Here is a 22935-nt window from a genome sequence, read left to right on the forward strand (position 1 = left end):
CTTATACTTTTCAATAGTAGCACTGCAAGTGTTAAGGAGGTGAACCCCGCAGAGCTAAAAAACATTTAACCACGCCGTGTGTTTGCTGAGCAAAGATAGCACGGCAAGGCACCCAGGCACCTCCAGAGGGGTCTGCCTCTCGCTTCCTCTCTCTCTTTCTTACTCAAAATACAGCTTTTACAAATATGACATCTTAAAATTAAAATGTTTGTTCTGAAAGTAATAGCCAAGATCATAGAATATTTATGTGATCATTAATATTTGAATTTTGAATAATGCATACTTCTATATTTCCACAGAAGAATGCGGTGTGCGTCGTGCACCGAAGCCACACTGTAACAGGAACAGAAGCAGCTGTGTTTGCATTGCCCACTCACAGGTATGTAATATCAGATTATGCTGTTAATTCCCTTTGTCTCCTGGAAGTATCCGTGTCAGACTTTCATTGCTTGCACACACAGGAGGTCCACATTCATAACAGGCAATTTCAAATGCAAAGAAGTTCTGTGCACTTTGCTGTTAATTCTGTAGCATTGCCAGTGCTGCTTTTGTAATTCACTCTATTTCATTTGTGGCTAATTGTGCCTGCTTCTTCCCAAAAGTTTTGTCTCTGGGAAATCTAAGCCACATCTTCCCTCTACATCTGTGTGCAAGGACATACGGCTGCATATCAAATAGCACTGCCATGCTCTGCCATTCACCATCACTCTTCAGGATGCTGATGAATGTGCTGACAGACAAAGGCTAATTGGCAGACTGTACGGAGTCAGTTTTTGATGACACAGTAGAAATAATAGGAGATGGAGCAGGTAACAAAGAAAGTTTAGAGGGAATAATAATAGAGAGATAGACAGAGAGCATTTCATGCAAAGAGAGTACACAGGCTGAAATACAGCAGGAGGGAACTGCAGGGCCCCAGAAATGCACACACAAAAAAAAAAAAAAGGAAGCAGGTAAAGGAGAGCTAACTCTGCATTTAGTGCTGCTACAGCAGAGAAGGAAAAATACTCTAATATGAAGGTAGATTTGCAGCTGAACTTTCAAAACTGTGATCTGGTTCACTGCAATGTTTGGTTAGGGTTCCTGAGCCAACAGAGCAAACCTGAACCCATCCTCCTGAATGCCTGGACTTGCTGTGCCTTTCATATTCCATCCTTCAGGACCGATAGGCAGTGGTTCCACCTGATTTTCAACTTGAGAGTTGGGTGCACACAGTTGTTACGAATGCAAGTGCGGGGCATTCATTGGCAAGGCAATAAATTCATTGGCAAGCATAATGACAGTGGTGTTTCTTGTAAGGCCACTTGTGAGTGGGCCCTTCATGGAGGCTGTGGGGATGCAGTCCCACCTGCACGTGCCGAGGCCTGGAGCTGTCTGTTGGCGTGGTTCCTCTGGCACCAGCTCCAGGATGGGGGGCTGGAGCACAGCTGCCACACAAACACCTGAGGGAGGAATCTGATGTGAGCTCCACTCAAGAAAGACGTTGCAAAGCAAAACAAAGCCACTAAGTTGTCCACAGACAGTTCTTTGCAGCTGATCGGTAGAGGATTTCCTATGTTTAACTCCAATTAAAAGAAGATTGGCAATCTCTAGTGCATCCTCCCATTAGAAGTCTTGCGTATATTTCCAAAGCTGAATTTTGAGCCTTAGAAAATGAGTCTGAAATATTGGCTAACATCAATCACTGCTTTTCCACTCCTCTAAAGCTGAGGATATGTGCTGTTGTACACGTAAGTGCCTACCAGCAGAATCATGGGAGGGTTTACCTGCTCGGTCAGCTAGTGGGTGTAGCTGGCTGAAGAAGAACATGTGCGCTTCAATCAATTGAGCCTGTAGCTGAAACCTTTTGCCTCGGTTTTTAAAGGGAGCCAGAGTGCTTGGCTGCTCCTTCCCCAGCATAATCCCACTGAGCCCGGCAGGCTGCGGCCAGACAACGTGTCTGCACTGCTGACGGCGAGCTTCCATCAGGGATTTAGACATCTCCCCGATCTAAATTCTGCTTGTAAATAACTGCAGGTGAAATATGCACCCATAATTATTGTTTTCCTCACAAGAATGTTGGCATTTGATCCTTCCCTTTCCATTTTTTCCTTCGCTATAAAGCAGAAACATGAAAAATATACCATCGCACCCCGCTCCGTGTGCAGAGACGTTTCACCCTTTAAGCCTCAAAAGGAATATCATGCCTAAGAAAATGACCTAATTACTGTGTGTGCGTTCAGCGTGTCCCAGGTCAGTGTGCAGATATATGCATAAAGGCAATAGCAGCTTTGGGAAATAACCTTCTTGATTATAAAACAGCCATATACATGTTCTCCTGTGTGTAAATGTGTGCTGCTGACCGAAATATAATCACACGGCCTTGCTGATCGAGTACTGCAATGGATAGGGAACGTGTGTGTGTGTGTGAAGGAGTTTGGTAAGCTATTTGTCTCCTAAATCACAGACAGCATCAAGTCGGTGCGAGTTAGCCTCTTAAAATCTGACCTTCGTGTTGCCTGTAATTGTCCTTAAGTTGGGCCATTTGTTGGAGAGCATAACGCTCTCCCATAAAGACAACCCGTGCACTTGCTTTTATTTTGCCAGTGTCCATAATTTGGGGAGTTATTGTTAGAACTGAGCATTTGCTGTTGGTGGAGGTAGCTGAGGAGTCGTGTCTTTTTCTCCTCTCTTGGCACATGAATCGGCGTTCTAAAAATTCACCGTAGTAATCACAAAATGCTGCTGCAAAGAATGACTTGATAAAACCTTTTGAGATTTCAGCCTACCTCGTCCCTTTGTTTCATAACTAGGAGGAGTATAATGAATGCAAAAACTCAGTGAATAGAGCTCAGCAGGGCCTACTTTTTTCTCATGACTCCTGTGATTATAATAATTTGATTTTATAGGTGTCTATCCTAAGACCCCAGCTAGGGAGCAATCTTTACTGAGTCATGAACTTTCACATCATTAAATCTCTCCACATTTATTTTAAACATATCAAAAGTGTCAAATAACTTTAGATGTACTAAATTTTATTTGCATTGGGTGAAATGAAGTTCAGCCACGTGGGAAAAGAAATGGAATCTTTTCCTGAGCGCTCAGGAAGGCGGTTCTGCTCTCGGATCTGTGCCATTCGCCCCACAGGGCGGCACAGCACGTCTCCCATAGAGGCCAGGACACATGTTTACAAGGACGGGAACCTGAGTAATTTCCTACCCGTCTGAAGGGAATATTAAGCTCTTCTGTCAGTGGGAGGCGTATTATTTATGTTCCTTTTTTTTTTTTATTATTGTTGTTGTTGTTGATTTCAAAAAATATTTCTTTGTTGGTTCAACGCTGACTCCCGATAGAAAGTGATGAAATGCCCAATATGTTAAAAAAACTTATCACTAAATCAGAAGCAGAACTATAAATTTTGGCTTTTGAAACCAAACTGACTGTTGAGGATCATTTTGCTCCTGAAATATTACAGCAGTGATCAATTTGCTGTAAAATTAAGCAGTTTAGCTCTGCAATCTATAGATGGAAAACATGTTGTTCTTGAGCAAAGTTTATGCCCTGCCCAAGGGATAAATTAAACTTTATGGGTAAGACATGCATTATTATATGCTTATCTGTTTAACATATCATTCTTTTCCACATCAGTATTATAAATATTTTTAATCATGCATTTGATCTCTTGTGCATACAGTGACATGGTAATTCCCCCTTCCCCCCTCAGAAAATATGACCATACAAAGTTAATTCATCATAGAACAGGGGAGAATATTCTAATCTTCCCGAGAAATATGCTGAAGATGGAGGCAGAGGCGCTTAAAATTGGGGCTACTTTGCAATCATTGAGTGGAATTCAGCTTTCCTGAAGGAAGGGTGTAGGTACATTACCCATCTTTAGTGTGGTTGTTACTACTGAGGATTTCTAAGTCTCTAATCAGAACCACGGACTGTGATCTGAGACAGTTCACTTTAGAAGTCTGGGAAAGCAGTTGACTATACATCTTTACAACCTTGTGACTGGTTTTGTACATTGCTGCTGGTTTCCTTTGAAAGGTATGGACTGGAATCAAAGCTCTTGTGGCAGCTGCCAGGTGCCTTCCAACCACGGGCTGGGACTGTCAGTCATCTTCATATTTATTTTTTTCTTCTTCCGTTAAAAGATAAAGCGGACAGGCTCAAACCCCATTAACTAATTAATTCATCTGGCCAGTTTGAATGGGAAGAGTAAACAGCAAGGACATCTCAGTGTAGCTATCTATCGCACACCAGTCGCCTTCAGCATCTGTCACGATGCTGCCATTGTGAATGCTCCATGTCATGTTGTTTTGTGTGGAATCTCCCCCAGATGCAATTCCGAGCTGAGTTACAAGAGATTCAACTAATTTCATTGGGAACTGTACGACTCCTTCACAGAGCTTTGCAAATCTCAAGCATGGGTCCTTGTAGTGTTGTCTTCATGGCTGGCAGTCCTTCTCTGCCCTTACCGCCGCTTGTTTCCTTTCAGTCTCACATATCATCAGTTTTCTACCTTTTGCTGCATGCGTACCACTGACACTGTTTCCAGTCCTCTCAGTCTGCTCTTGTTTCTTATGTTTTATTTTCAGTAGCATGTGCTGCCATGTTTTTTTCTTATCCAACATGAGTGCTTTAAACACATACATCTTAGCCCACAGTTTAGTCCATCTATAATATGTTCCCATGTGAATAAACTTTTTTTTCCATTTAAGGCAAATATCTTAATTTTAAAAAAGGGAGGAAAAAGACGAGGGATGGGGAGGGTGGGCAATGCACCTTCCTTCAGGGTGAGATCCATCCCATTGTGGAGGAGGTGGGCGATGCGCTGCAGGGGACAGGTTGCCTCATCAGGAAGATGAGCGTGGTGGGGATGAGCTGCTGTCCTCACTGTGGCACAGTGGGGATTCATCAGTTGATGTTATGCAGCCCCTGGAAGTTGTGAAGAGCCACGCAAGTGCTGAATGTTACTCTTGCTTCATCCAACTGCTTTATGCTCAGAAGAGCCACTATGAGGAGCAGTGCAAACGTGTCCCTTCTTATCGGCGTTCTCAGTCACCGTGAGGGATTTCTGCACTGTTTGTACTTCTCAGAGCACTGCTGAGATGGAATCGCCGTGGCTGTGCAGATGGGCTGCCTCCCCCGGCTGCCTGGTAAACTTTAATCCCATTTGTATAAAATCTCTTCTTAAATACAACTCTCCAGGGCAGGCACTGTCTGTGTGATCTGTGTTCGTAAAGCTCAGCAGCGTCCTGATTTGTGCCTCGGTGTCCTGGATGCTGGCACACAGAAATAAAGCAACAATATATAAAAATGTTACTCACCGAGCAGGAGCTGAATGGGGGAAAAGAGGAAAATCCTGAAGATAGTGAAGTGAAAGTAAATATTGCACTCCAAGATACCAGAACTGATCTTTGTGAGAGATGTAGGTGTGATGCGCAGTTATGTTGTGAGAACAGGTTTTTATTTGTGCACAAGAGGAACGGTTTGGGTTTACACTCTGTAGTACAATCACAGCGAGGAGAGGTGAACCAAAGCTATTTGACAAATGAGCAGACAATAAAACAGTGTTCTCTGGAGGAGACTTCTGTTGGCAAACACGTGGGGTAAATGTTACAACACAGAACCGATGTGATTTGTCCTTTGTAAAGCCCTCCCTACGTGACCTACCTGCTCCACTCACTCCTGGTACTTGTGTCACTGCCTACAAGCCTGGGTTACTGCAGCAGGATGTTAACAAAGACCTCATTCCATGCATTGACTTCCACGATAATTTGTTGCAGCCTTCTCTGAGAACTGGACTGACTTCCCAAAGGAGCAGAGAAATCCTTCGCGCTCCTCCCTGTCTCTTGAGGTGGAATGAGACAGAGGAGGTGGTTCCAGGACTCCAATATCTCACACTACTCAACTACACTTGATTATTATTTGCTTCTCGCAACCTGAAAAGAAACCTACTACCAGATTTGTCTGTCTCAACCCCGCTGGAGCTGAATACTTTCATACATATGTATGGATAGCTTAAGTTTTTATGAGCATAATTTGGGCTTTTCAAAATAGTGACACAATAACAAAGCAAAATTGAGACACGCATGTAATTTGAATACTGATTTGGTTTTATCTCTTCCTGGTGCTGGCACTTTTGATGCTGCTCTTTTCCATTCCATCTCCTTTCTCTTCTGATTTCCCAGTGAATGGAATTAGCTGTGGGTGCACTCACTGCTTCCACCAAGTATGAAACCTGAGGAAATCTGTATCTGTGACCTCCCAAAGAGTTTTGGGCAGTTACTCATTTGCTGTTAACTCTGAGTTTTTTATTGACTTCTTAAAGATGTGTTCCCCATCCCCTTCTCCAATAGGAAAATGAGCACTGTCAGACAGCTCTCACTGTGCTTCTTGGCATTTTCAGTAACATCAGCCCTGATTTTTATTTGCAGCCATGCAGCATTGCAAGGAGGTCACTGCAAAGGATGCCTTCTGCCTGCATCTCAGGGCAGATGCCCTCAGTGTTGTATGCAGACTCGGGGCAATGATCACCTTAGAGTGAACAGAAGGCACTCCACCAACCATTTACTGGTTCACAACATTCAAGTCCACGTCTGCCTCTGATGCTGGGTTTTGCTGTTACTAAAGAGTCCTCTACTGTGGGAATTAGGTTAAGGAAGCTCTGCCGTATCTCCTCGCCCTTTGTTGAGGTGTAGGAATAGCAGGCAAAACCCCAGTCCCACCCCGTCTGCACGAAAGCCCAGAGGCACCTCACATTGCAGCTGCAGCCAGATTGGAACAGTTTAATGCTGTGGAGAATTTGGTCCTAAAAATTATTCACAGAAAGTACTCAGTGAATAATTTCAAAGAGAAAATTAAAAAGTGCTCAAGGGCAATCTATGAAGAACAGAAAAAGGGGGTTAAATTCACCTAATAAATTATTTGCAGATTGAATAATTCATGGAAAATACAAGCCACATATAGAAGGGTTTGATTCAGAATGTCAGCCTACTCTGCAAAGTGCAGCTACCTCAGAACCTGCCTTTCTCAGGCACCATGCTGGTGTGTTACTGCAGCTGGGTTCCCATCTGGAGTCAGATGAGCAGTTCCAGCTTTGTGTACCCAACACCCAGCAGCACGTGGTGATGGGGAGATGTGCAAGGAAGATCTTGCAAGAAGTTTATTCCACCCTTTTCTATTGTGGAGTTCTCGCACTGGGCAGAAACTGGCACACAGCTTTCTTCACAGCCGTGTTCCCAACATGGCAGATATTTCTCCATGTTTAAACTTTCAGAATTTGAGCAGAGCTTCGCTCACTTGTTTGAAGTTAAACAGATACATCGACTGTGTGCAAGACTACATGTGTGTATCATTTGCTGATTGCCTTATCATTTGACAAATTGCTATTGTCCCGGACCTGCAGACTTAAAACCACTCTTATATAAATGTAAATGAACATCTAAAACCTTCTTGAAAGCTGTTAAACACTTGGCTTTGTCTTGTGGCAAAGAGTTGTGCTCGGCACAAGCACGGCGCTTTGAACGTTGGATAACATTCCCAAAATGTTTATGAAAGCAGGTGAAAGCATAAGCACATGCAGTGGAAAGCCCAGCATTTTCATACATAAAGTAGGCAACCAAAGAAGCATATGAGAATTCGTAAACAGAGATTTTAAAAGAAATTTAATAATAGACTTCTTACACTCCCAAATCGCTGTCAGAGCATGTATATGTTCAAAAACCTATAAAAATATTTTAAAACAATGTATTTTCCTTTTGCTTGGCTGCCAAGATCTCCATTAGGAGGTTTGTGTTTCCTTCCAGCATTAAGGAATATCTCTAACATCTGTAGCAATGAGTAGTGAGGAGTGTCAGTTCTGCTTTGGAAACAAGCAGTGCCATTTGGAAGGGGAAGATGTGAATGATGACTGCGCCTTCTGAGAACAGCCTGCTGTGCAACAGGCGGTGTGCAGGGCCTCTTGCAGGGCTTCGCTTTCTGAGTTTGTTCTGTACACCTCTGAGGAGCGCAGTCAGGCAGCAGGACTTGGTCAGTGGGAAAAGCACTGCTGGAGATGCAGGAGGAGGAATGCCACTTTGCTGGGGGCTGTGGAGGGTCGCCTTCTCTGTTGCTCCCTGTGTGACGTTGGCCCCTCTGTACTCCATTTCTACGCCAGTAAATAAAAGCAATGGCATTTTCTAATGCCTTAATAGCTGTCGGTATACAGGTGGTGTCCTGCAATTGCCAAGTGCTCGGGCACCACGATAAGGGAGGTACCTACAACTGTAATCCAACGAACAGCATTTTCTCACTGTAAATACCTTTGAAAAGAAAGTCCCCGGGTCTGATTTCTGGCTGAGAAATGTCATCTGATCTGCAGAATCAGATTCACAAACGCTTCCCAGCAAAGTGACCTCGCCCTCTCCATCTGAAGAAGGAAACACAATCAACTCCCACCAGCTGTTCAGAACTGTGCAAGCAGTGCCCAGCGTTCTGAGAGCTGAGGGCGATTCTCGTTCTTCCTCACACGGCGCCATCCCTTTTTAGCATGACGGCTCTCACAAATATTCCAGGGTTTCCCAAATTATAAGTGAAAAATTCCCTTGAATTCTTCAGGAAATAAGGCAGCCCGGGGTTCCTGCCTCTTCCTTAAGAAGCCACGTAAACTGGCATGAATGACACTCAAGCTTAAAGACGACCAAAAGGGAAAAAAAATGACAAAAAAAAACCCTTTGGGTGCACCTCAACTCACAACTCACTGATGCCCGGCTGTGCATCCCAAGAAATTCCTGTTGGTGCCAGCAGTTGGGACAGCAGTTGGCAGACAGCAGCAGAGGAGTGCACACGTAGCGCCCAGAGAGACACGGCTCCTCGGGGGCTGAGCCTGCAGGGTTTGTGGTTGGGCTCCTGGTGTTTGTGTGGCAGAGACAGAGGCTGAAATCCACAGTGGCTGAAAGGAAGATACTGCACTGCTCCTCCACCTGAACTACAACGGGAAGGGGAAAATACCAGCCTTAATCTTACTACTCGAGCCTGAATCGATGTTTTATTTTGCTTAGCTTCTTCAGCTTGTTTGTAATTTTATCTATAATAAACATATGGTTTTGTACTTATTATCTGCATGTAGACTGACTCAAAGATGTTAATTCATCCTTAATTATTTTTTTTGTGTTAAAGATACACCCTCAGTGTTATTTTAACGCAGGGCTTTTTTCTAATATAATGATATTTAATTTGCATTAGCACAAGTGACATACAATAGATCATGCTATTATCATGATTGATATCAGATGAATGGGCATAAATTCAACATTATAAATTGAGCCTATAAATGAAACTATTATTTTACAGGAATTACTCTAGTAGAAAGGCTAAGGACCCTCAAGTCAACCTTACTCAAACCCACTCTTTAGACTTTTATATTTTATGCCCGCAATAAATGCTTTCGTGAAAGCCCATAACCGGCAAAAAAGTCATTGGAAGTCTATTAATTATAATAATACTATCCAAAAAGCTGCGAGGGCTTATTTTTGTGACATCACTCTTTGATTTCTTACTGCCTTAAATTATCCCTTTGTTGGCTGGGTGAGGGTAACAGTCATACTTTTGTCATTAAATATAAGGAGTTTTAAAGCCTGATCCACCTTAGCTCTAATTGATATTGCTTTCATTTGGCAGATAGTGACCTGATTTATAATTTAAATATGCATCATTATATGCACCTCTTCTGTATAATGAAAAAGCGAAGTTACTCTCATCTTTTCCTGCAATGTTAACATCAAGGAAAAGTATCTTTCTTTTTTCCCTTTTATACTCAGAGCCTAATTGAAAACTGTTCATTGAATTTCAACATGATAGAAAAGTCTTTTTATCTCTCAATTTGTCCATTAGCTATTATAATTGAAGTATCTGCTACACGGCTGAATTGATATTGTTCTTGTTTAAATTCTGGGTTTCTCTAAATCTCCTATGAGGCATCAACTAAAAAAATGTGGGTTAGGAGACATCAGCTAACAGCGCTGCCGAAACGGGACGTTAGACGAGCACTCCACATGTGTAAAGCTACAGAAAGTAGGAAGTCATCTCATTTTACTGGGGAACGTGTTGCATAATAATCTTAACAGCAGGACCATAAGGTTTGCTAATTGCCACATCTGTTTAACAGCTGTCAGATGTTTGCCATATGCTGCCATCAATATTACAGCAGAGTACATTACGGGGAGTTTTATTGTGTTCGACTGTTATTTATTTGCCACAGACATTACTGCAGCCAGTGACGTCTATTTATGTTAGATCACTAATTATATTTTAAAAGCTGCATGTAAAATCCCTGTTTTTCAGCTTCTTTAGGCCCTATTTCTGATGATGTAACTAATAACTTTTTCCTTACCGATCTCTGGACTCATTTATAAATTTCTCTCTTCATCTAGTAAATAATTCTTCAGTAGAATAACTTATTTATGCTGTTTTTGAAGGGTACTTCTATACCCAAGTTACATTTCAACTGTGTTGTTTGCAAGAACTCAGAAGTAACTTTCTTTTTCAAAGAGCCCACTTCATCCCCTGCTTTTTTCACCAGTACGCAGGTCATGGGTGAAAGATAATTCAATGCTTATAGCTAAGGATACTGGATACCTTCTTTCCAGGCCCCAACCTGCCCTGTACCTACACGACCTTGGTTCCTTATAGGACCTCAGTTCTCATTTGCCAATGTGTAAGCTATCAGCTACTGTACAGCTGTAACTACAGAGCTGCAATACAGAACTGTAATACAGAGCTCACTCACTGAACGTCCGTAGGAAGTGGAGGTGATGCAGCAGTGTCACCATTAAGGCACAGAAATAGGGCTCATCTTTGCTGGTCTTTTAAACATTCTCTCATGCTTTCTTTAAATGACCTTTCAAATGGTCTCTGCATTACTTTCCTGTTACATGGAGCTGCTGCAGCAGTGAAATAGGAAGCAGAGAATGACAAAGTGCAGAGTAGGCAAAATATGCGTGATGTGATTTAATATGAGTTGATAGGTGTCACTGATCTCTATTATAAATAGACTCTGTGAATTCCATATGATGTATTATTTATCTATTGTAGATGCCTTTTTGTTTCATTAATAAAGCTGGAAATCAGACTTATACGTTTCCAATGATGAGGTTTTGGCAATACAAGGCATCGTGGTATTTGTCTGCAATTGCTCAATTATTTTGATGATTTTCTTCTTCTTTCTCTATAAATGATTAATGCTTGAGACGTTTGCTCAAGATTCTTATGATTCTAGCTCATTTGTCCAGCTGAAGTCTTTTTTCCCTCTCTGATGAAAGGAGATTATTGCAGTGTAAGGGCTTGCACTTTGACCTGACCTTTGCAACGCTGCGCAGTAGCACACAGCTTGGGTGCTCTGCCTGAGGTTTGTGAGGCTTGTGAGGTCTGATAACTCCGGCAAAACTCACATCAGCAATGTGTGTTCAGTTTAAATCTGCTTCAAAGCAGAAACTCATTTGCTCTTGTTCTACCTGCAGTTAAAAATGCTCCCCAGGTGCTTGAGAAAGTTAAAAGCATACATAGGTAGGAAAGACTTCACATTTCAAAATCCTGAAGCGAGCACTAAGCAGCCAGCAGTGCCTCCTGCCTGCTCTTTCTGAAGATGCTCAAGCCAAGACATCCTGGAGGACGTTAATGTTTAAAACAAAAGACAGAACTGGGGGTGGTGCCGGGCGCAGGTCAGCGAACCCCGGCCCTGGAGGGACGGCTGGCAGCAGCACTGGCAGCACTGCCTGCAGTGGAGGTGCTTGCTGTGCTCCCATGGGATCTGCCTTCCCAGAACGCCTCCATCGGTAACTGAGATTTGTCTGCCTTCTGCATTTGATCTCCTTATTTTCTTCTCATATGCCTTTTTAATGCTGTTTGTAGCCATTTCAATTATGTGATTTCCTTATCTGTATACCATTGAGAATACTGTACAAGACTTTATAAACAGCTACTAAGTCTATCTGCCTGTCATTTGGTTTTCATTACGTGAGATAACAATCCTTCTCATATCTTATAAGAAGATATAATGTGATTGTTTCCAAACGGAGAGGGGAAAAAAGTCTAGTCTGCATTATACTTAGCCTGGTAGTATTTGTAATGTTGGTGGTGTCAGCACAATCTCCGACATTTTTTCCTTGCTGTGGTCCGGGAAGAATTATCTCTCTAGTTTTTTGTGTTTGCTGCTATCTGCTCTTTTTCTCCATTTTAGACACGGTGAATTTCTTATCTGGAGCGTGGTTACGTGGCCACGGATTTGCCTATATTCAGTGTGATCATTCCTAACTGTTTTGTGGGGCTGATACACTGAAGGGAAGGATGAGAGGCAATTGTCAACAGCTCACTGTATTAAATATGGATAGATATTATTCATGTAATTTGACAGTTCTTGACTTTCAGCTGTATAATGACAGTGAAACGGTAGGAATTTCAGCAGCCGAACTTCTGTCTTACTTCAAGATAAGCTTATCAACTGTAGCCTGAATCCATTCAACTCATAAGCAGATCAAAACTCATGTCATGCTGAAGTGTGGCACTGATTCCTGCTTCCTACTATTGCTTTACTCGTCCATACGGTCTCAGTTGTTTGCCATCTTGCAGTTACTTTGAGAGGTTTTTGGGGGGCTGGCTGTCTCATGTATTTGTTCAGCACTTTGTACAGTGAAGCCGTGGATCTTGCTCGATGCCACCAATTGCTCATGTAACATAAATACTGTGTAATGAAGTGATAATAGATGATGGTCAGCCCTTGGGCTTTCTTCTCCCTTCACCAGTTACACACTTGAATTAAGAGTTGCTTTGTTTGGTTTCCCATTTAACATGAAACACCCTGGAGTTTATCTTATGCTATTTGTCCCAGAACTTCAGTGGGATCCCTGCAAATATGCAGGAATTGTGCATTTCTTTCACCATTTGTGCACTCCCACCGCTGCAGCATGGCGTGGCAGCTGCAGGCTAAACAGCATCATTAGGTTAAGGATTGATCAAGTGGCTGTGGAATTTCCATGCTCCGTTTCGTGCCTTCCAGATTACAGCACTGTTTCCAAACTGGTGGGATTCCACGGGGGGTGGGGGAGGAATGGTGCATTGTAGAACTTTTGGCAGCCAAATGTTCGACTTCAAAATAAAAATAATAATAATAATAATAATAATACTTTAAAAAACCTAGAATTGTAAAAGCAAATGTGAAATCTCTCTCCTGTCATCTCCATCTTTATTTTCTTCTCTGCCAGCTCACTGCAGTTTTATCTCATGGCTGTGAACTCCTCCAGGCTAGGCCTGTCTTTCTGTTTCTGTCTGTGAAATGAAGAGCATAAGAGGACATAAGAACGTACAGATGTGGTTGCTGGCTCGGGCCGTGGGCTGGTGTCCTATCTGCCATCAGCCTTCATCCGCCTGCTGGTTTTTCCATCATCCAACCTCCTGCTGGAAATACGGCACGCTGATGGGAGCCCATTGCTACAGACTTCACCAGAATATTTTCCAAACAATTATGTTTATTAATTCATCACTGATGTGTTTTTCTTCTCTGAAATTTTCTGCTCTCTTCTCGAGTAAACTTCTGAGCAGCGGTAAACAAAAAGTGATCACTACCAGAATAAGTGGTGATATGGAAGTGTTGCAATTTCTTAACAGTAAGAAATCCTCAGCTATTTGACTTTTTCTATAGTATGTGAGAAGAAATATGACTTCAGGTTTCACTATTAAATGCATGCCTCAGTGGCTCAGTTTATGCATTCATAATTATATTTACAATTAGAAATAATGTAATCAGGAATAGGTTTTTTTTTTACTGGCTGACTGCACAAAATGAGTTGGGGAGAAAATGTAGTTTTAAGCCACACTTTCTTCCCCACAGTTTAGGATCATTTAAGCTTCATCTCAATCATACGTTAGGAAATAATAGGCTAATGAAGGCCGTATACGGCTGTGTTAGATCTAAAGATTGCCAGGTCTATCGCTGGGTTCCCTTCTGCACAGCAAATCCCCAAATACTGAGGATGATGGCAGAAGGGCACAAAAGCACTTCGGAGATTCTGCAGGTACAGTGTGCAATGGTTTCCTGTAAGTATTTTAATTCTTTTATAATGGAAAAGAGCAGCTTGAAATGGAGAAGCAGATGAGGAGTGAGTGTGAGGCATCTCACAATGGAGGATTCAGGTGCCCTGCTGGGCAGGGTTAATGGGTGCTGTCCTGCATCAGTCTGCTCCTGGGAATCCCTGAAATGTCAAAGTGGAGCAAAACAAGATTGTGAGCCGAGTCCTGCTTGTTTTAAATGGAGGCTGCAGGGCAGCACTGAGCTCAAACGCAGACTATTTAGACACGGGATGACATTTATGATTACATTCCTCTCTTGAAAATTAATCAGAAAGTTATTTCTGTGAAAATTTGATTCTTAATTGAAAAATTCTAATCTGCTAACTTGTTTTATTTTTTCCTTGATCATCATTTCCCATCACTGGAAAACAATGGAGAATGCCCTTGTTTGCTGATAGTTTCTAAAGCATTTTCCTTCAGTCTTTGGCCAAAATATGCAATGAAATGTACGTTCACATGTTTTGCTCAGTGATTTTTGTCAGAAAAGCCATCTCCCATCAAAAAGATTATTTCGAGGGATGTTTTCACTTGCCAGGTTCAGAAGCACATTAATACTGGGCAGCAATCAGGAGGGCACACTCATACAGCGGGCTTCCACACTTCTCATGATACTTTTCAACAGGACTGTCACTGGCAGCACAAGGTGCAGCAATGTCAGTTTTAATTAAAACCTTTCCTTTTACCTGCTGCACAGAACAGCTGCAGCACAAACTGAGAAGCAAAGGCACCACAACATGTACAAGTCAGGTTTTGTTGAACACAAACAGGAGGCATTAGTAATGTGAACTCTACATGGAGCCCGTTAGCCCAACAAACTCTGATTCTCCCTAAGATGCTCCACACAAACTTTTGCTTGTCTCCAAAGATTGGTTGCCAAAAAAATATGCAGTGGAGTCAAAAGCACGACTTGGGTAAAAGCGAGCGCTGGGTGGAGAGGCCAACACAAGGACCTGTGCTTTACGCTGCCCCCTCCTCTGATTGCCAATCTGAGTGTGGAGAAGGGACGGGTGAGCAGCAGTGAGCAGTGCAGGAGATGTTGCCTCCCTCCCCTCACTGCAGGGGGGCTGGAAGCCTGGGGTAAGGCCCCATCTCCCCAAGGACCCACTGTTAAATAATTGCTAGAGGAAATCAGCAGCTGCTGCGTCTGATAGTCCTCATCTTCTCAGGGTGAGCTCTGGGCGTGAGCAAAAATGCACTTCATCAGCTGTGAGTGGAAAGGACACCATGTGCCAAGGAGCCTGGCCTCTCTGCAGCCTCTGCGGTCCCTAACAGTCTGGGTGTTTCTGAACCCCTTCCCTCCAAAGGAACCAAGGCTGTCTGCGCAAACAAGAAGTGAAACACAGTAGGGAGCACGGACAGTGCCCTGTTGTAAGCTGGTGCAGGTGGAAATACCCTGGGGAGTGGTGTCAGGGACCTGAAAGTGACAGCATCTTCAGGCAGCTGGATCTGAAGGAGGAGGACGTTCCCCTACAGCCTCAACCTGCTGCAGGCTCCTCTTCCTTGGTTTCCCATTATGTGCAAAAGGAAGGTAAGCAATATCATCTCTGAGGAGGGGGAGATCATTCATTCAGTAATGAGAATCAAACTGTTATAAACAGGAAAATTGCCAAGTCTGATATGCAGTGTATTTCTCTTTCTTCACTTGTTTTTTCAGAGGTTTTGTTGGTTTGTTGTTTTGTGAGCACTGCCAGGAATCACCTTGTGAGATGTGCATCTCAATTCCATGAGAATTTTCTCAATAGCCCAGGAAGAGCAACTGTAGTACCTAAGTTACGTTTATGTAAGGGATGGGTAGCAACTAGTTAAGAGACACAAAGGACCTTTGGAATTCAAACTTGCTAGGTGTTCTGCCTAAAAAAGCTAGGTCTGATGCTGGCGCTGACGTTTTCAGAGCTAGACTGTGCTGTTTAAATGGAATTTCACACTGAGGGGTCTAAAACAAAATAAGGTGTGAAGAGATTTTGAAGTATACTCGATTGTATCAGTCATTCTGTACGAACAGAGAAAAATTACAAATGCAACCAGACAGCACCCTCTTCTGGGCAATACCATCCATGCAAACCTCATCAAAAAGTAGAGATGCTGGTCCTAAAGGAGAAAGGGAGAGAAGGCAAGATTCGGTAGTTAATGTTTTACATTCAGTTTTCCAAGGAAAACACAGGGAAATATTACTATGCTTTTATTTTTCTGAATGTTTTATATTAAACATGAAAACTGGACGGACGCAGCACCAACTTATTTCAAATGCAGAACACAGTTATGAAAGATTCCTTTTCCTTACAGCTTTACCGTGACTGCAAGACCCTGTGGAGAGGTCACACGCCAGATCTGGGTTAGTAAGTTTATGTATCCCATACACCTCCCATTTTTCTCCATTTCTGAGCATACTATTTTCTGTTCAGGATGTATGTTCATAAACTAGTTTGTGGAGCTGCATTTTATTCCACCACTCTTTGTGAGCAACTTGGCTTATGCAGCTGATATTCTGCCTTCTGGAAGATGCTATGATATTTCTCCTTCTTGACTGAATGACTTTAATTCTGATGTTCAGGTTTCCAATGCAAATTTGAAGCTTGCCATCAATGAATACACTGCCACATCCGAAATGCATGAAGCCTGCTCACAGATGAGTGACTTTGTTACAGGATTCCTGGAATGCAAACACATTATGACCATGGGGAGCATTACCGTGATGGAAAGTGATTTAATTGTAAAATGAAAATGAGCAGTAGTTGAAGTTCAGAAAATATTTCCCTAGCTGTGATTTTGTATGCGGATATTATTGTAAAGGAACTTCGGGTGTCACCCCTTGTGTTTGCCCCTTCTCGTGATCTTTTCAGCATCTGAAAAAACAAAGCACATCTTCTGGCACGATGAACGCCATGCCAAAGCCTTCTTGCAGAAGGATTAGAAATTTGTTACAATTATGTCATCATTTTTGTGCAGTGGATGATACGCAGTTCAGGAATACCAGCATTAAGGTGTGGTGCAAAAGTGCAAGGACTTCTTCAAATTTTATAATCAGATCCAAACAATTTAAATACTTTGGTAATTATAGATCCGTATCTAGAATTTCCTAGCTGCAATGTCCTCCAGAGCTTGCTATAATAGCAGCAGGGAGACACGGCCAAAATGCAGAGATCTTCACAAACTGTTTCTGGCAGAGGTGAGGTCATAATTCTTCTCATTATGATGGCCAAATCAATTAAAATTTCCACTGGAAGTGGATCATATACTTTTTCTTTCTAACAGAGCAGAATGTAACTGCAGTGGCGTAGGAAGAAACTCAGCTCTTGCTCACTTGAATAATTCTGCCAAGCTCACATCAGACAAACGTGGAGTTGTCAGGAGCTGTACTCAAATGCCCAGGCCAGGGTATTTAGTGCATGATTACATGGCAGAAAAGGAATTTTCTTCTTGTTTTTATCTAATATCAGGTAACCTAGCTGAAGAAGTCTTTTAATGTAAAAGTTGGAAAGGTTTATCCTGAACAGTGAGGATATGAGCAGAACTTTCTCCCGCCGTCATCTGACAGTAAAACATTCCTCTTTGTGGCCCTTCCCACAAAGTGCAGTTGAATGTAGGGGAAAGCTGATAAAGGTGGTTTTGATGCAGACTGATAGGCATTGCTTGCACTGAAATTCCGCAGTCTTTTTGTATGCACAGACTTCAGGCGTGACAGCAAGATTTATAGAGAGAAACTGAAAGAAGAAGATGATTTTTTGTAAGATTTGGAGTGTATGAATTAATAAATTCTAGTTGTCCAGGTTCTTAGGAATCCCATTCTGCCTAAATTTCAGTTTTGTTTTCTGCTTTCCCTCCCCAGTAGAGTTGAACCTGGGAATAGCATCGCTCAATGGCTCGTTAGTTTGATAAAGTGGTAAAAGTGATGATAGCTACAATGGGTACTTCTGGCTCAGAAGCATTTATAGATCTCGAGGGAATTCTGAAAAACACCAGAAAGTCTTTAGGTACTGAATCACAGGCAAGTATTTTGAATCTTTAATTTTTTTTATATATGCTTTTCTATGAGAATGTCAGGACTAAAATATGGAATATGCTTTTCCCACTTGGTTTCTATTACTTGTAAAGCATTCAAAAGCTTCTAGAATAAAATTACCTCTATGCCCTGCTAGGGAGCAGGCAAAATTCCACTGAGTATCAAGGGAGTCCCTCTGCTGGTCTTTCTTTCCATTTTTAACACAAATATAATAATAAAAATGACTGAATTTTAGACCAGAGCTGTACAATCTTAGCTCCTGCATCTATTGGTTATCATGTTTATCCCAGTGGAGCTTTACTGTACTTTTACATTTGTACAAAATGTGCTGAAATAAATTGCACAAATTTTCAGATGTGACGTATGCATCATCACCAGAACTTCAGTTTCCTTTAAAACTTCTTTTCAGAACAACCGGTCTGCATTCAGAAAAAGAAAGAATTGAAACAGAAACGCAAGGAGATGAGATGTGCAGGAAGAATAAGTACTGCCAAGAAGCAACCTGCAAATAAAAACTGTAGTGCAGATAATAGATAATAATAACAATAATAATTATAATATTTTTCTTTTAGATCAGTTTAGAGATACTCCAGCAGAAATCCCAAGTCTACACAGCTTTAAAAAAAAATTTTAAATGGGGGGGGCACAAAACATTTTCTTATGGACAACGAGAGCCTGAGCCCATGCGAAGGCTCCGCAAAACAGAACTGGGCAGTTTGGTACGTGCTGGTACCACTGCCCTGCATCCAGCCTGGCACCCCAGAAGAAGGGGACGGCACGGGCCAAGGCTGCCGGGCAGTGGAATCACGCACTGCGTGCTGCAAAGCGGCTGCAGATGATCAGAAATTCCCCGAGTTTAACCCTGAAACAAAAGAGCTAGCTTTTCTAAACAGGATGGATTTCCCACTGTGTGAAGGATGCTGAAGCATAGCTGTGTACTTAACCCCATAAAACGCTGAAAATTTCCCATGTGTGGGTTTAGGTCTGCTTTCTGACAATGAATAATTAGACATCTCAACATCAAAATGCATTTCTGTTTTGTTACAATATTTATTTGAGGCTTAATCACAGTTGTCAATGTGCTATTTCAGTGAATAATATTTTAATATTGAGTTATTTTACAGCTCATGCAGCAGTAAGACATATCTGAAGGTCCTAGATGATTATTTAGACTTTATTTATTGCAGAGGAAAACAATGACATTGAAAATATTGTATAAATACCCAATACATTAAACAGCAAAATACCTACTGTGCACCACGAATTGAAATGACATTATTTTGAAACATTTGGAAAAATAATATAATTATATGTTATCAAGACAGAGACAGATTACCTATTACTTTAACATAATTAATTTGAGCTCGGTGGATTTCTGTAGCTGTGTTTGTCATTATCCATCAATATAATTACGAAATGCTAAGAATTGGTTTTTAATCTTTAAGTTACTTTAACTGGCTGCTTTTTTCTCTAAACCCACCCTTCATTTGTCTCCATCTTCAATATCTGAAATGTTTAATTACAATTCACATTTCTTTTTTCATCGGTTCCCCAGCCCACATTCCAGTCTCACTCATGATGTTTTCACACCGGGGCATTTCACAGAGATAAGCTTTCCCTTTTCAGTGGCCACAAGCTTAGAAACAAGTTTAATTTCTTTTCTTGCAGCAGTGTCGGGGGGGTTTCACATCTTTTTGGTATGTTCTCCTATATTTATGTTTTTACGCCTCTGTTTTCTGTTATACATTTTTTCGATCTTTTAAAACTGTCCTCGTCCACGCAGTGTGAAAGGCAAATGGAACAGCAAACGGTGCAATATTTTAAGGAGACTTCTCTATTCGTCTGCTGCCTGGCTCAGCTAATAGCTCTCTTCCCATTACTAGAATAAGTTTGAGGTTTCCTTCCTCTGAGCTTGCAAGGCAGGTTACGTGGCCCTGTGTGATCTCAGGGGATCGGGCTGGCTGGAAGCTCCATTGGAGGGCAGAAGTCTGCCCACTTCTTGTTGGACACGAATGTCTGTCTCCAGCAAAGCACTGAGGCCGTGGCTGTGCAGCGCAGTGCCCGGAGATGCCTGTCTCCAAGGCCTGATGAGGCCTGACTTTTTTATGCCTCTCTCTGACTTTTTCCTTTTTCTCCGATGATTGACATTTGTCTTTTCCGGGCCTTGTTTGCTTGAGCTGCACTTGTAGGCAGCCTGAAGCATGCAGTGTTTTCATTTCAGTCAGGGTAAGGGTGACAAAGATTACACATGCATACTGATTTATGCCTTAAAGGCTGGAAATAGTGTCAAGTGTGATCTCAGCCGAGCTCTGCTCGATGACTCAAGTGCTCAGCACAGCGCTGTACTCCCAGACATCAATCCTCATCCAGTGAAATGAAAGCTCTGTCCAGAACATCGTTCAATAAAGTCCTGATCTCTAAGCGCTATTAGTTATTAATAAGATAATAATGATACCTTCAATGTTCACGCCAAAGCCAGAATCGAGCCTTTATTGGGCTAAGAGTGCTGAAAGACAAAGCAGTGAGCAGTGCCAGCCTCAAAAGCAATCAGCAAATGTGCACTGCACAGATGGTGTGCACACTGTGTGCTTCTGAGAACACTGCTCTGCAAGGTTCTTGTGCAACGGTACAGCTATTATCTTCGTACAGCCTAATGTCTTTAAAGATGGGCCTTTACAGAACTATATTTGCAGATGCCATGTCAGGAATTCCTTGAAAATAGTGGATCGGAAGGTGGATGTTATCCTAAAGATGTCAGACACTTATTAAATATTTCACACTCTGTGTTAGGCTGAGGTCGGTGCTTATGAACTGTTTTTAATTCTTCCTCTAACCTTGTAAGTAAACCAAAAAAAAGAAAAGCCAAAGAGTGATTTGAGACCTCGTATTCTCCTGAAGTATGAAAGGCCAAGGACTTGAACCTCAGGTGCCCACATTGAAGCTGCTGACTCTTCTAGTGCAGGTGTCTTTCTTTCTCTGGTTTTAACCTCACATAACTGCCTGGACCTGAAAAACACTTCTCAACACAGACATCATCAAAATCCTAATAGCCCTATGGAAAATGTTCATGTGGCCCCACCTCCTCTTCCCCCACTGAGAAGAAAGACAGAAAATTCCCATCTGACTGCATTTGCAGCATTCTGGGAAATACCAGAGATGGGAAGAACAAGACAAGCAGTCCAAGACATTTCCAGTTGCCTTCAGCCCTTGCCAGCACAGGAAACGAAGCAGTTTGTTTTGCTCCTGACCAACAAGACGGCTTTCTACAAAACAGCTGGAAGGAATGGTGGAAAGGGGTGGAGGGAACCACTCTTTCAGATGCCAACTAGTGTATTCAGCTCTGAATCCTTTCCCTTAAGTAAATTCAACACATCTCTTGAATATCGTCCAATTTAATAATGAAGCAAATGTTTCTAAAAGAGCTGGTAATGCACCAGACGTGAAGCCATTCATATCTGACACAGCAGCACAGCCTTGTATCAATTAAATATTGCTTCCCTGACACCCAGTCTGAAACAGCAAGCACATCAGTGCTCCTACCCGCTGCATTTGTTGTGGCAGTCTGAGGGGGCATGCAGCCTGCTTAGCTGCCAGTCTTTGGAGAAATGAAAATTCACTTCTAACAAAACATGCTTATTCTTTTCCAGTCAAAGCAAGCAGGCTTGTATTCTAACTAAAAGGCATTAAACCAGGAGAGAAATAGATTGAAATATGTCACATTATATTCCACACCTGTGACTGCAGCTGTAGCTGGTGGACAGACAGGCAGGCAGTCGCTGTCTGTTTGGAAATGGGTCACGGTGTTCTGGAAAAAACAGCAAAATGAGTTAAAAGTCAGCGTTCAGTTCCACGGCTCAAGCTGCACTGTGGAAAAAGAGATTTGGGTCGATTGCTCCTACTCAGAGATGTGGTTTCTTTTGGATAGACTCCCAAAGCAGCCTCATCAGCACTGAGCATATCCCTGTTTCTGTTCCATGCAGGTTCTGGCTGTGTCACCATACTAACATAAAAACAGCCGCACTTCCAGAGCCAACATAAACGCTTTGATTTTTATCATTTTAGGAAAGGGGGTTCCTGAATGAATTTTGAAGCTCCTAGTAATGTTCCATGTTCAGTGTGCATTATGGGGTGTTCATTTAGTCTCTTCTTTAGCATTTGAATGTATTCATAAAATTATTAGTCAAAAAACGGTTCAAAACACGTACGAGGTCTTGCACCAAGCTAGTTCTGATCTTTGCATCCAGCATTGTTGTGCTACTCAACAGTCAGCAGGTTTCAAAGGCTGGAACTAGGATGCTCACCCTTTGTCTCATCTCGGCCCCCTAACAGCCTGTGGCTGTGCTATTTTGTTTTGGCAAAATGGGTCAACGGCAATGTCAGGCAGACCTGCTTTCCCAGGAAAGTAAAACTGCAGCTGTAATACGAACTGGCATCTGAAATTCTGGGTACCTTCAGTGCCTGTGCAAACTGTTTGGAGTTTATTAACGAATACACAGTTACATCTATTCAGTTATAAAATCCTTTAGAAGCAAAACCAAATTTGCAAGGAAATTTCAGAAATAATATTGTTTCTTTTCTCATTCATGTATGTTTTCCACATTTTGACCTTCAGTTCCTGTGTTCGTTTGCTCTGCTCCCTCAGCAGCTGCCTTACCACCATCACCAGGTGTTTTCCTCGCTGCTGCTGGGCAGAGCCCACAGAGCTGAGAGGGAATATTGGAACATTCGTGTGAAGGGAGCCTGAGCTGGGTGCACAGCTCATGGGATGTCTGTGGGCGACTTCAGCTGACAGACACTGAGTATTCACTGGCCGCAAGCATTTGTTTCTTTCAGATGGGTGAAAT

At 42.3% G+C, this 22935-nt stretch overlaps 1 long non-coding RNA gene across 1 annotated transcript; it reads left to right on the forward strand.

Moving 5' to 3' along the window:
• The first annotated feature begins 14912 nt into the window (after nt 1-14912).
• On the forward strand, nt 14913-22155 carry LOC146542990 (uncharacterized). Its single transcript, XR_014887813.1, has 3 exons — nt 14913-15619; nt 16375-16423; nt 16643-22155. It is a non-coding gene; the product is annotated as an uncharacterized LOC146542990 (long non-coding RNA).
• The last annotated feature ends 780 nt before the right edge of the window (nt 22156-22935 follow it).

The sequence above is a fragment of the Meleagris gallopavo genome, chromosome 22 (genome assembly GCF_905368555.1).
Source record: "Meleagris gallopavo chromosome 22, MGAL_WU_HG_1.1, whole genome shotgun sequence".
NCBI lineage: Eukaryota > Metazoa > Chordata > Aves > Galliformes > Phasianidae > Meleagris > Meleagris gallopavo.